The sequence below is a fragment of the Calypte anna genome, chromosome 2 (assembly GCF_003957555.1).
Source record: "Calypte anna isolate BGI_N300 chromosome 2, bCalAnn1_v1.p, whole genome shotgun sequence".
Taxonomy (NCBI): Eukaryota; Metazoa; Chordata; class Aves; order Apodiformes; family Trochilidae; genus Calypte; species Calypte anna.
In genome coordinates, this window is record NC_044245.1 from 100,067,015 (window position 1) to 100,078,357 (window position 11,343).

Here is an 11,343-nt window from a genome sequence, read left to right on the forward strand (position 1 = left end):
TTCCAGTTGTAATACTGAAGGTCAGGCTGCTGACACACCATTGAGCCATCAAACCACACCTCCCAAGAAGTTTCCCATCAACATCAGGATGCTCTTGAATGAGTAGCACTATAGTGGAAAGTGCCCTCCTTGTTTTCTCATGGACTGATCCAGCTAGGAGAAATAAAAGATTACCCCTGAGTGAGACTGCCTATATAGCTTTCAAGAATATATATCAAAAACAAAGAGGCTGTAGCACCAAGTCCCAAAGTGCATCTTCCAAGAAAGAACAAATGTTTTCTGCCACACACCATAAATTCCTCATGGGTGAAAATGCTGCAGGTCTAAGAGCTAAGGTTCAGAATTCCCAGGCTTCATCCTTTTTTTTGCCACACAAGATTTTGTGCATTGAATACAATTATTTTCCCTCCAGTAGACATAAAAACAGGTGTGTAGAGTCTTTGAGACTGACCTTGGATGTTTTAAAGCCATACCTGACACCTAATATTGGGTATGTCAGGACGAGTGTCTCACCTGGCTCCCCATTGTTGTGCCAAGATTTTCAGATGTTCTTTTAAAATCAGTGCTCTATCAAAATATATTCAGTACAATGAATGTCTGTAGGTGTTTTCTAGTGAGGAAGTAGCTATTAGGCAGCAATATATTTAAAAAAAATGAAAAATGTTTCATCATATATCAAAATATCTTTCAGACTTGTATGATATCACATCCACTTATGGCAGGTCTTCCAGGGTCAGGTCTTTAAGCATGGGGGTGCATGGGTTCCTTTGTAGAGATAAATAAGATAAATAATCTGCAGCAGAACGAATCCCCCGGAAGAAATTACTCTCACATTTTAGTACTTACAGGATTTGGCAGTTCTGCATTTGCATCATTCAGTAAAAAATGTCAAATTGAGTGGTGTGTAAGTGGTTAAATTCTCTCACTAAAGAGATACCACAGCACTGAGTAGATGTCTGTGCATTGGTCCAAAGCAGTGTTTTCTACAAAATTCTGTACTAAATTACAATAATAATACTTTATTTGCTTAATGTCAAGCTATCATCAATCCTATGCAAACTGTTAGCTTTGTGACAAAACACCATGTAATTGTAACTACAATCTTAAGCCTCAGCAGTCTTGATTTTCAAAATACTAGTTCATCAATAAACCATTGTAAAGGCTCTAAGCTCCAGCAGGAATGCAGTAAAGAAGCTCTTTTCATCTCTGATGTCAATAAGCTGAGATGAGACAAGAAACTAGATTCGTCAAAGTGACAAGTGGATATATATATTTTTAAGCATAATGAATAAATGACAACCCAATTAATGATTTATCTCCTTTCTACTTTAACAAACAGTTCTAGTGATAATGACTAAATTATTTCCTTTTGTTTGCATTAGGAAAGTAAACTGACACATACCTTACATAGTCAAATAGAGCCTAGTTCAATATTCATAAATTCTAGCTTTGTATATAGAAACTGAGTTGGTAATTACAACCAGAACTATTCATGCCCTTTTTTAAAACTAGATACCTGGGAATGCCATTTAGTCATTACTCAGAATTACTTGTTATCTTTGATGAACTTAAGTCTGTGCTTTCATCTGGTACCAAACTGCATGCTAATGCCAATCAAGAGTCTAAATATGCAAAGAAAAAAATATTTGGGATGCGAATTTTAAATACGCTCGCTGTCATTTTCATTCTGTTCTCCATGAATCAGAGACTGCACTGGCAGCACCCTCTTCAGAAACACTACCTTCAGGGCAAGAGGGGATATCACCATGCTTAGAGAAATCCATCTCTATTCTTTTGACAAGAAATGCACTGTAAATGGGCATTTTTCCTATCCCTCACTCCATTCCATTTGTTCCTATTCTTATACCAATTTCGAGCCACTCACCCGTACCTGCCCATTAGAGCTGGTTAGGGCGTGCTGTTCATTTATCATATGGGAAATAGGCTGCTTCACCGGTCAGTTGTTTTGCAGGAAGGTATCCATTTCAGAGAGGCTTTTTTTGAAGGACTGAAAAGCAGGAGAGAGAGACCGTGTCCCAGGGCAGCCCCACGATCTGAAAACCAGCACTTTAGCATAGCTCTGTCTTGTGAAAACATTGGAAATGTTTTCATCCTGGTACGGAGTAAAAAATATAAAATAAATAAATAAATAATAAAAAAAGACAGCATCAACAATAAATGTCATAACCTGAAGAGCTGCCACAAAACAGAAATGTCATCCCCTGGTCAACTTTTGGAGGCATTTAGTTTGGAGATCTAACTTGGCATCTAAGATCAAAAAAATGAAAAGAAGGAAAAAAAAGGTAGTTGTTTTTCTGCAGTCAGCTTCTATTTTTTTTCACATCCTTACAGTTAAAATGTCTATTTTAAGCTTTCCCGTAGTCTCCATCACCATACCCTTTAGGTACTGCAGAGGAAATTTTGAAATACAAATACTCAGTGATGAAGATGATGATAATAATAGTAATAATATAATAACAATAATAACAATAACAGTAAATATGAATGTCAGAGAGGCAATTGTTCCTATTTTTGCCTTTTAAAATCTCTCCTACTGAGTCACTAGACATCCCCAGTGTTCTCTAAACCCAGTACATTTCTCTGTGGGGAGATTAACGCCCTTTTGAAGTTATGGATCATTCAAAATATTGGTTTCCTCTGGCTTTCTGTTAGTTTTTCTCAAGATGCAGGTTAGAATATCAGCTCTTCCCATCTGAAGATCTGGATGAAGAACTGTAGCCTTTCATACTTGTCCCTCATATTTACTCAGTCATAAACCACAGCACAGGTACCAGAAAAGCAAGAGGAAACATAAAACAGAGCTGGAGGCACAGTGAGACTTGGGAGAGGGGTAATGCTGGTACAGCTGTGAGGGAAACATATGCTAATGCCAGCAGATCGAGTTAAACCTGAGTTAGGCTGCCAGGACTGAGGTCCGTGCATTGTATCAGCTACACTGAGGTGAAATCAAGACTTAACCTCTCCCTTTTTGCTGGTTACAGGTTCAGGGTCTCATGCTAGTGAGACAGTAAGAGCTCTCTCCTCAGTTTTTTTGAGACCAGATAGTAACCTTGAAGGGTAGCTATTTGCATAAAATATGTTGCAAATACTGGATTTCCTAACACAGGCTTCTGTTAACGTATTTTTTTCTATTTCAATAAAAGCACAATAAAAAAAAAGATGGTTGTTTGGAATTGTCATGCATTACAGTGAGTACAAATACACTCTTATAAATGAATAAAATGCTAAAGCTTCTTATGTTAGAATCTGTCACTCAGTCTCAGTGGAACGTTATCCTCTTTGTAAAGGCTTAAATTTTCTACTGAAATAAATATAAATCAGCACCTCATTCTAAGTCATTGAAATGGTGGTTAGCTTTGTTTTTCTTGACAAAAATCAGATGGGATCCAGTTGGCAAGCTTGTGGTAAATGCCTTAGTGGTCAGACTTATCACTTTTAATCATTTCAAGCCCTCAGCCATTCTCACACAAAAAGAGAAAATCCAGCCATTGCTGTCTGCACCTTCTTGAGAGAAACTCTGTCTTTGGGCACAAAGCCCAGTGGAGGCCATTGCTTGGGAAAGAGAGGCCAGGGAGAACAGTAAAATAAATTCAGCCTAGCCTGGAAATGTTCTTTGCCTCTGTGAGGACCGACACAAAGCTCGGGGAGATACTTCTGTTGCCCTTCAGACATGCTTTAATCTAACTCGAGAGGTGTAGAAGAAGCAGCCAGGGAACAGATAGATATTACCTCCTGTCCTGGCCTGTGATGGGCTGGGCAATTAAGCAGAGCAGTGTTATTCAGGAGCTTTGGAAAGCACGTTTTGAGAAGCTGGCTGGCAAGAAGAAGTGAGTGGGTTTTTTGTGATGGTTTGCTCCCAGGAAGAGGGCCCTCAATCTCTTTCCCAATGGGGATCTTTTACAGAATCTCATAGCAAACACCAGGCCAGGCATCAGCCAGTCCTGTGATCTTGCTGTCCTCAGATTTCAGAAATAGTGTGTACAGGCTGTTTTGTTGTTTACACCAAAAATCACAGCTTCCTACCAGCAATGGGGGAGGTTAAATGAGATTTGTTAGCATCTCTGGAATTCCTGCTGGGCTGGGGTCCATGATCTGCATGCAGGTGTTGATAGCGTCTCTGTATGACAAAGAGCCAGCATGTAGAAATAAAAATGGTTGTTCAGAGTGAATGTTGTTTGCCACCACAGACTTTGCAGTACATAGGAACCATCTCTGGTCTTGTCATAATAAGATGCAGAGGAAAATTTCCTGTGCAAAGCAAAAAAAATAATGTTAACAGAGCTTCTGAATTGAAGTTTTTACCCTTTTGCCCAGCTTCTTTCACTTATTACAAAAGCTGAGAAATACATGTATTTTCTTACCCCCCTCCCTCTTTCATTTCTCTCTTATCCCCGCTTCTCAAGGTCTGCCAGGCTCTGACTGCTGTGCCTGAGGTACTCTTGGAGCTGACTTGTTCCAGACAAAATCCAGGAAAAAACTGCTGGACTGGGACCAGAGAACAGCAAATGGAAAGAAGGGGATGTTACATATTACAGACAATTTGTTTTCAACTTTTCTGTCCCCCCACTCAGCATCATGCAATCAGTTCTTGATTATCCACATTATCCACAGAGACTTAAGATGGCTCCTGTAAAGCAAAAAATGCTGCTAATGCTACCCACATGGCAATTAGACTATTGGAAGACTAAGTGAAAAATAAAATAGAGAAGGGAAATAAGGGCAGTAAAACTCCTGAGACTAGAGTATGGGGGGCCCCAGGCAAACATTGCTTTGAGCTGGTAAATCTGTGCTGCCCTGTAACACCTGCTTCCAGACATGAGCAAGATCAGGAAGAGCTTTAAGAGTCTTACTCAAAGGGCGAGTTACTTTTCTACTTCTTAAACAGTCTGCTAAAACGTAAGCCAAAAGTAGTGCCTCCAAAGAAGGTGTAGGACCTCCTTTCTTTCTGCGTTTCAAAAGGAACGATGATCACAGTCCGCTGAAGTCTGTCCTGTATTAAGGCTTGGTTCAGTAAAGAGCCCTTCATAGTCATGTCCTCCTTCTCTAGCTGGTACTAAGGTGTTCTTCTGACTGAAGGAGATACCTCATATCTGGTCTTCTTATTGACAAAATTAAAAAAAACCTTGCAAAGTCCCTCAGTTTACACCCTTCATCCTTCACCAACTGCAATTTGAATGTGCCACTTGAATAAATAGGATTGAAAATTATTAATTCCACTGTGTCTTCTCTGTTGGCTCCTGGAAGAAAGGAAAGCATTGTCCATGCTCAGAAAACATATACTGCAAGTTAAGTTGCTCACTGGTCAGCACTGAGTGACAGTACATGCAACACCAGTTAAAGCCTGAATGTGAAACATCCCAGAATCTTAATGCCCTGGCTGGTAAATGAAGGGCTCAGGACCAGAAAAGGTTACTGTCTGTTGACTGAAAACAACAGCCTATGAGCAGTCCATTGGCTAGCTCCATCAGGCTTTACTCACCTAGAAGATAAAGCTGAAGATGTTGCTCAAGCAGTGTGTGTAAGAATATCATACTCGTTTGATCAGAAAAACTTAGACTGCAAGTTTACCATGTTCAGCCTGTCCTGATACATTTTAATTCTCAGTGGAAGGAAACAAGAAATACTTCCTCTTCAAAATGTTTCTTTTCAAAACTGCTGTCTGCTGAAGGTTTGGGCAAGAAACAAAAAGTGTTTGGTACTCAGGAACATGGATGGTTGCCCTACAGGGGTAAGTTCTGTAGTGAATTGTGAAATGGATTCTGGGATTTCAAGAGATGGCAAAAACTTTCAGTGGGACTTAGGTATAAAACTGTTGGGACATGAAGTAGAAATCAGGATTCTTGCAATGTCAGGACTGAAACTCAGATTCTTCAAGGTCACTTACCTTGAAATCTAGGCTATGGATGCCCATACTGCATCATACTAGAAGGATCTTGCAACCTCTTCCTGCTTGCCATGGATGTCAGAGTGTGACTTCGGGGGGGTCTAATACCTGTCTGTTTTTCAGTAATGGAAAACTGGGATCATAAAATCAGAGAATCATAGAACCTGCTGAGTTGGAAGGGACCCGTGAGGATCATCAAGTCCAACTCCTGTCCTTGTGTAGGGCACCCCAAGAATCACACCATGTGCCTAAGAGTGTCATCCAAATGACATCCAGCTCAGGAAGGCTTGGTGCCATAACTACTTCCCTGGGGAGCCTGTTCCACTTCTCAACTGCCCTCTGGGTGAAAAACTTTTCCCTAGTATCTAAACTAAGCTTCCCCCAGCACATCTTCCTACCATTCCCTCAGGTTCTATCATGGGTCACCAGAGAGATGTCAGCATTTGCTCCTCCTCCTTCCCTAGTGAGGAAGCAGTAAGCTGAAATGAGGTCTCCCCTGAGTCTCCTCCAGGCTGAACAGATCAAGTGCCTTCAGCTGCTCCTCGTACAGCTAAACCCTTCACCAACCTTGTAGCCCTGTACTACCCCCTGGAAAACCCCCAGAAAAGATAGCTGTACAAACTTACCAGGAGCAAGTGTACCACTCAAGCTATACTGTTTTTTTGATAGAATTACTAAATTAATGGATGATGGGAATGAAATTGATTAAGCAGTTCTGAGCTTTCAGTAAGGTATTTGATATAGTGTGTCACAAAATCTGGTGTGAAAAATGAGTAGCCATCAGAGCTGAAAAGAAACTGTCATGAGAGCTGAGGATTGAATCAAGAGCTTAAGGGGAGAGAAAGAAAGTTCAAAAAAATAAATGATAATGACAAAGCAGAAGGACGAATTTTCTCTGGGTTCTCCAAAATCCAGTGTTCATTTCAGTGTATTTCATGCCTTATTAGGGAGCTGTTAATGAGAGGTGAAGATGACAGTAAATTATGAGATGCAACTGAGTTAGAAATATGAGCAGGAATTAGTAGGAAGATTAATTTTCCCTCAGCCTCACATTCACTCAGCAACAACTCCCAAGACCCTGGACATCTCATAAAACCCCATACACTGGGAGAGGGGGAAAGAAATGCAGCAGGACTGAAGTGTATGCCTGGAAGACATGGCACAGTGAGGTTGGCATGAACCTTGGTGTAAAGAAAAAGAGAAGATCTCTTGACCAGCTGGCTGCCAGTTCAACCCATCTTATCATCCAGATGGAAAACTTCTGGGCTGTGGGTTTTGGTTCATTCACACAACTTGCTTTATCTGGCAGCTGTACTGTTTGGAAGGCTGAGAAGCCAGAAAAGACCTGTAGAGATGGGAACTGAAGGGAAGAAAAATGAGCAATCTGACTAACATAGCACAGAATATGGATATTTTAAGGAGTATGCAGGAATGTTTCATATCTTGTCACAGGAAGGTCCTGTCTGCAGAGCACTGTTGAAAGTAGGCTTCAAAGACAGCTTTTCTGTACTGATTTTTACTTTCATTTCTTTGTCTTTTCAATAATAAATGGCATCTTCTCCCCACCTCTGAGGTAAGCTGCACATTTTGAAAAGATTACTCCTTGAAATAAGAAGGCAGATAACCCACATCTTCAGAAATTCCAGACAGGGTGGCAGTGCCTTCCCCTGCTTGATGCCAAGAAAAGGAGTGAGGAACAGTTTCTTTGCCATGATGCATAAAAAGGTCACTTGGGTTTGACCACTCCTGTATTCACTGCTACTCGATTAAAGATAACTCATAGCTGTACACATGACATCTATGCTACCAGCTTCCAAGGAACTACTCAAGAATAGAATAGATGTGATCTTTTTATTCTGTGTGTCTTATATGTGGAAAAATTATAGGTGACACAAGCTCTGGCATCTGTGGCATAGGCTAGGACAGGCTCCTGAGCCCTTGATACCTTACCCTGAGTGCTGACACCAGTTTTTTCTGACTTCTTATAAACACTTAATTCCCTCCTTCCTCCATGATATTAAACTTAATCCCAAATGTGGTTGACTAAAGCCACTTGCAGACCTGGAAAGTGCCTTTTAGTCCTTTATATGTGTTGTAGCAATTGCTATTCTGAAAAGATCTTCTGCAACTCATTTTTTTTCAGGTGTTTTTAGATTTTTTTGAGCTGGTATAGTGGCAATCGTGAGTGATGGAAAAACCTTGCCACACAGAGAGACTAATTTTCTTCTGTTACAGAGATTAATGTTATTCTTTTTGGATACAAAAGAAATCTCCTGGCTGATGAACTTTGCTATGACACTGGGCGGGAATGGCTCCAGACTGTTATTCTCTCTCTTTCTCCAGTATCACTTTGTTCAGCAGCTATTTGTAGGCTGCTGAATAAGCCAAGGAGCTGTGCCAGTTCCTGCTGAGAATCAGTGATCGGCTCTTGTGCTGGGGGAAAAGGTGACAGGAGCTGAGCCCTTCTGAGGGAAGGCTGCCTTGTTACAGACCTGCCAGCTGCTGCCAAAACCAACGAGGCAAAGAGCCCTTGTGGGCAGATGTGAACCCGTGGGGCTGGGAGGTCTCTGCTCGTGGCACAGTCCAATGGGTGAAAATGCCTGGGGTTTGAAGGACCAGTGATCCTTTCTGATTAACAGCCTCCTACAAAACACATTTTCATCTGATTTGCCTCTTTTGGCTTTCAAATAAGCAAGTACTATCACACCTGCTAAGCAGCCAGGAATTATGCAGCATCATAAATTAAACTTTTTAATTTGCCAAAATTCCTGGCTTATACCGTTTATCATTCAGAATCATCCTTCAGAGAGGCAGAAATGTTTCCTGCACGGCTGTGAAGGAGAGGAGAGTCTTTCCTCATTGCCCTGAAGCACAGGATGAGGCAAGGATGACCATGGGCAGTGGGTGCCAACACCAGAAGCTCTCCAGAAGGATGCCTCATTACTGAAATCATTAACCCCAAGGCACTCGATTATTTTTGCAGCACATACCCATTGCAGCTGCCTGAGGTTGAGAGACTGGTGATGTCCTGATCTTTGGGTCCCCACTGCATGAACAAGACCTCTGCAGCTCAGGTACCTTTGGGGCTAAGCTGTTTTGCTGCTGTCAGATACTCAAAGAAGTTCTTACAAACAGGAGCATGATGCTCTCATTAGTGATGCAGTTCCAGCTGAATAGGCTGGCATCAAGTACAAGCATTCTGCCATACAAAGAGGGAAAATGAAGTTGGGTAGTTTTGACCTCCCTCTTCATCTTCCTTGACTCACAGCTCAAAGCTGCTTAAGCCATGAGACAGGGATTCAGAGAAGAATTTATTTCTGTAAATGTATTTCACTGATAAAATTTGGGCTTTGAAGATTGATTATCTCCTGAAAACTCTTTGATACAGTGAATATCTGTTGGAAAAATACTGATGAATCTGGGTTTTACATACAAGACCAAGGTTGTGCTCCTGCTTAGCACAAGCTTACTGGAAGTGAAATCAGAGTTTGTCCCAGGTCTGGTAATTTCCAGTGAAATTTTTCAGTGTCTTTCATTTCAGAACAAATGCTGAACATTTCTCCTTGTTTGGAGAATGGTGGTAGTGGCCAGTTATCCTTCCAAAGGAGAAATAAGAACTTGCTTATGGACTAGAATAGTTTGGGGTAAGGGATGTGGAGTAGAAACAGTATAATAAAGAAATAATTTCCTTCTGAAGAAATATTTGAATTCACTGCAATTTGTTTTTTGAACAAATCTGTGAAGAGTTGTCCAGGCAGCAAGTAAAATGAGTTAAACTACTCATAGGCAGTTGCCCTTTTCCATAAGTGAAAAATCAAAACATATGTTGATGCGCTTAGGGTAAAAACTGGATCTAAAATACTTAACCAAAAAAATGATAGCAACAGAGTCTAATGAATCCAAGAAGATGGGGCAATTTGTGGTGCCCTGCAGAGACGGAGTTTAATTTGGATGCTGTCCCTTCTTTCTGTAAAACATCCGCATAGCTGCTGGGAAAATAAGTTGGGAAGGAGCCAAGACGAACAGCAGCGAATGGCATGAACCCCCTACAGGGAAAACAAAGTCCACTCACTGCATGCAGCTCAGCTTGGCTTTCCCCGCTTTGCAGTCAGCTTTTCTCTGGCCAGAACAACAACCTGGGGTCAGAGGACAGAAAGTGGGTTTCATGTTCTGTCCTGGATGCTGCGACCCTCCTCCCATTCCTGACTAAGGAATCTCTTGACTTTCTTTGCTTACTGTTTTACATCACTGATCTTGTGAAAGAGGCCCATGGCAGGGTTGCAGCCCCAGGGCTGGGAGAAGATGCCTGCAGAGCAGCACCCCATGTCCTCTGCATGCTGCCTCTGAGCCTGAGTTGCAGTGCTGGCTCTTTGCTGTGGTTTGAACCTGGTTGACAATAAAGGACCAGGAGGCCGCTCTCTACCCCTCCCTCATTATGGGATGGCAAAGAGGAAATACACCTAGAACCTTGTGGGTCAACACAAAGGCTATGAGGCTTTCACTCATCAATTACAGTCATGGGCAAAACAGAATCAACTTGGGTAAAGAATCAATTTAATTTATCATTAATCAAATCAAAACAGGGCAAAGAGAAAACAAAATCCAGAGTTTAAGTACTTTCTGTCCACCCCTCTCTTCTTTCAGAGCCCAAATTACTTTGTTCTTGATATCTCTACCTCCTTCCCCTCAGCGGCACAGGGAACAGGGAGTCAGGGCTCTACAGTCCGGATGACACAGGTTGTTTTCTCCTGCTTCTTCTTTTTCAGGGAGAAGGATTCCTCAGTTTTTCCTACTCCAACATGGAGTCCCTCCTATGAGAGAAAGTCCTTCACGAACCCCTCTAACGTCAGTTTCTCCCACAAGGCACAATCCCTCAGGAGGAAACTGCTGCAGTGTGGGCTGTCCACAGAGCCAGGGACGACTTCAGGAACAGTCTCCTCCGCAGGCGGCAGGGCCACAGTATGGGGTCCTTCAAGGTCTGCTCCATAGGTGATTCTTCGTAGGTTTCAAGGGACAGGCTGCTGTTTCAACATGGGATGTAGGGAAAAATCTCTGTTCAGGCACCTTTTCCTTTGCCTTCGTCACTGACCATAGTTTCTGCTCTTGCACTGCTCTTCTCTGGTGTGGTTCTCTCTTCTGGTGCTGTTCTCGCTCTTACTGTGTTGCTTTTCTCTCACACACACTCCCCTCCTCCCCCCTTATCTGCCCAGTTCTTAATCACCATGTGTTTCCCCTTCCTGAGTATATTAATTGCAGGGACAAACATCTTCTGTGTCCCTGATGGTCTGAGGCAGGGCCAGGCATTTCGAAGCAAGGGGAGTTATTCAGAAGCCAGTTACATGAGCCACCTTTGGGGGACCACTTCCCTGCTACCAGAACCAGCACCACATCAACCCAGAGCACTGGTTCAAGGTCTGTCCTGTAATACACTAACTCAA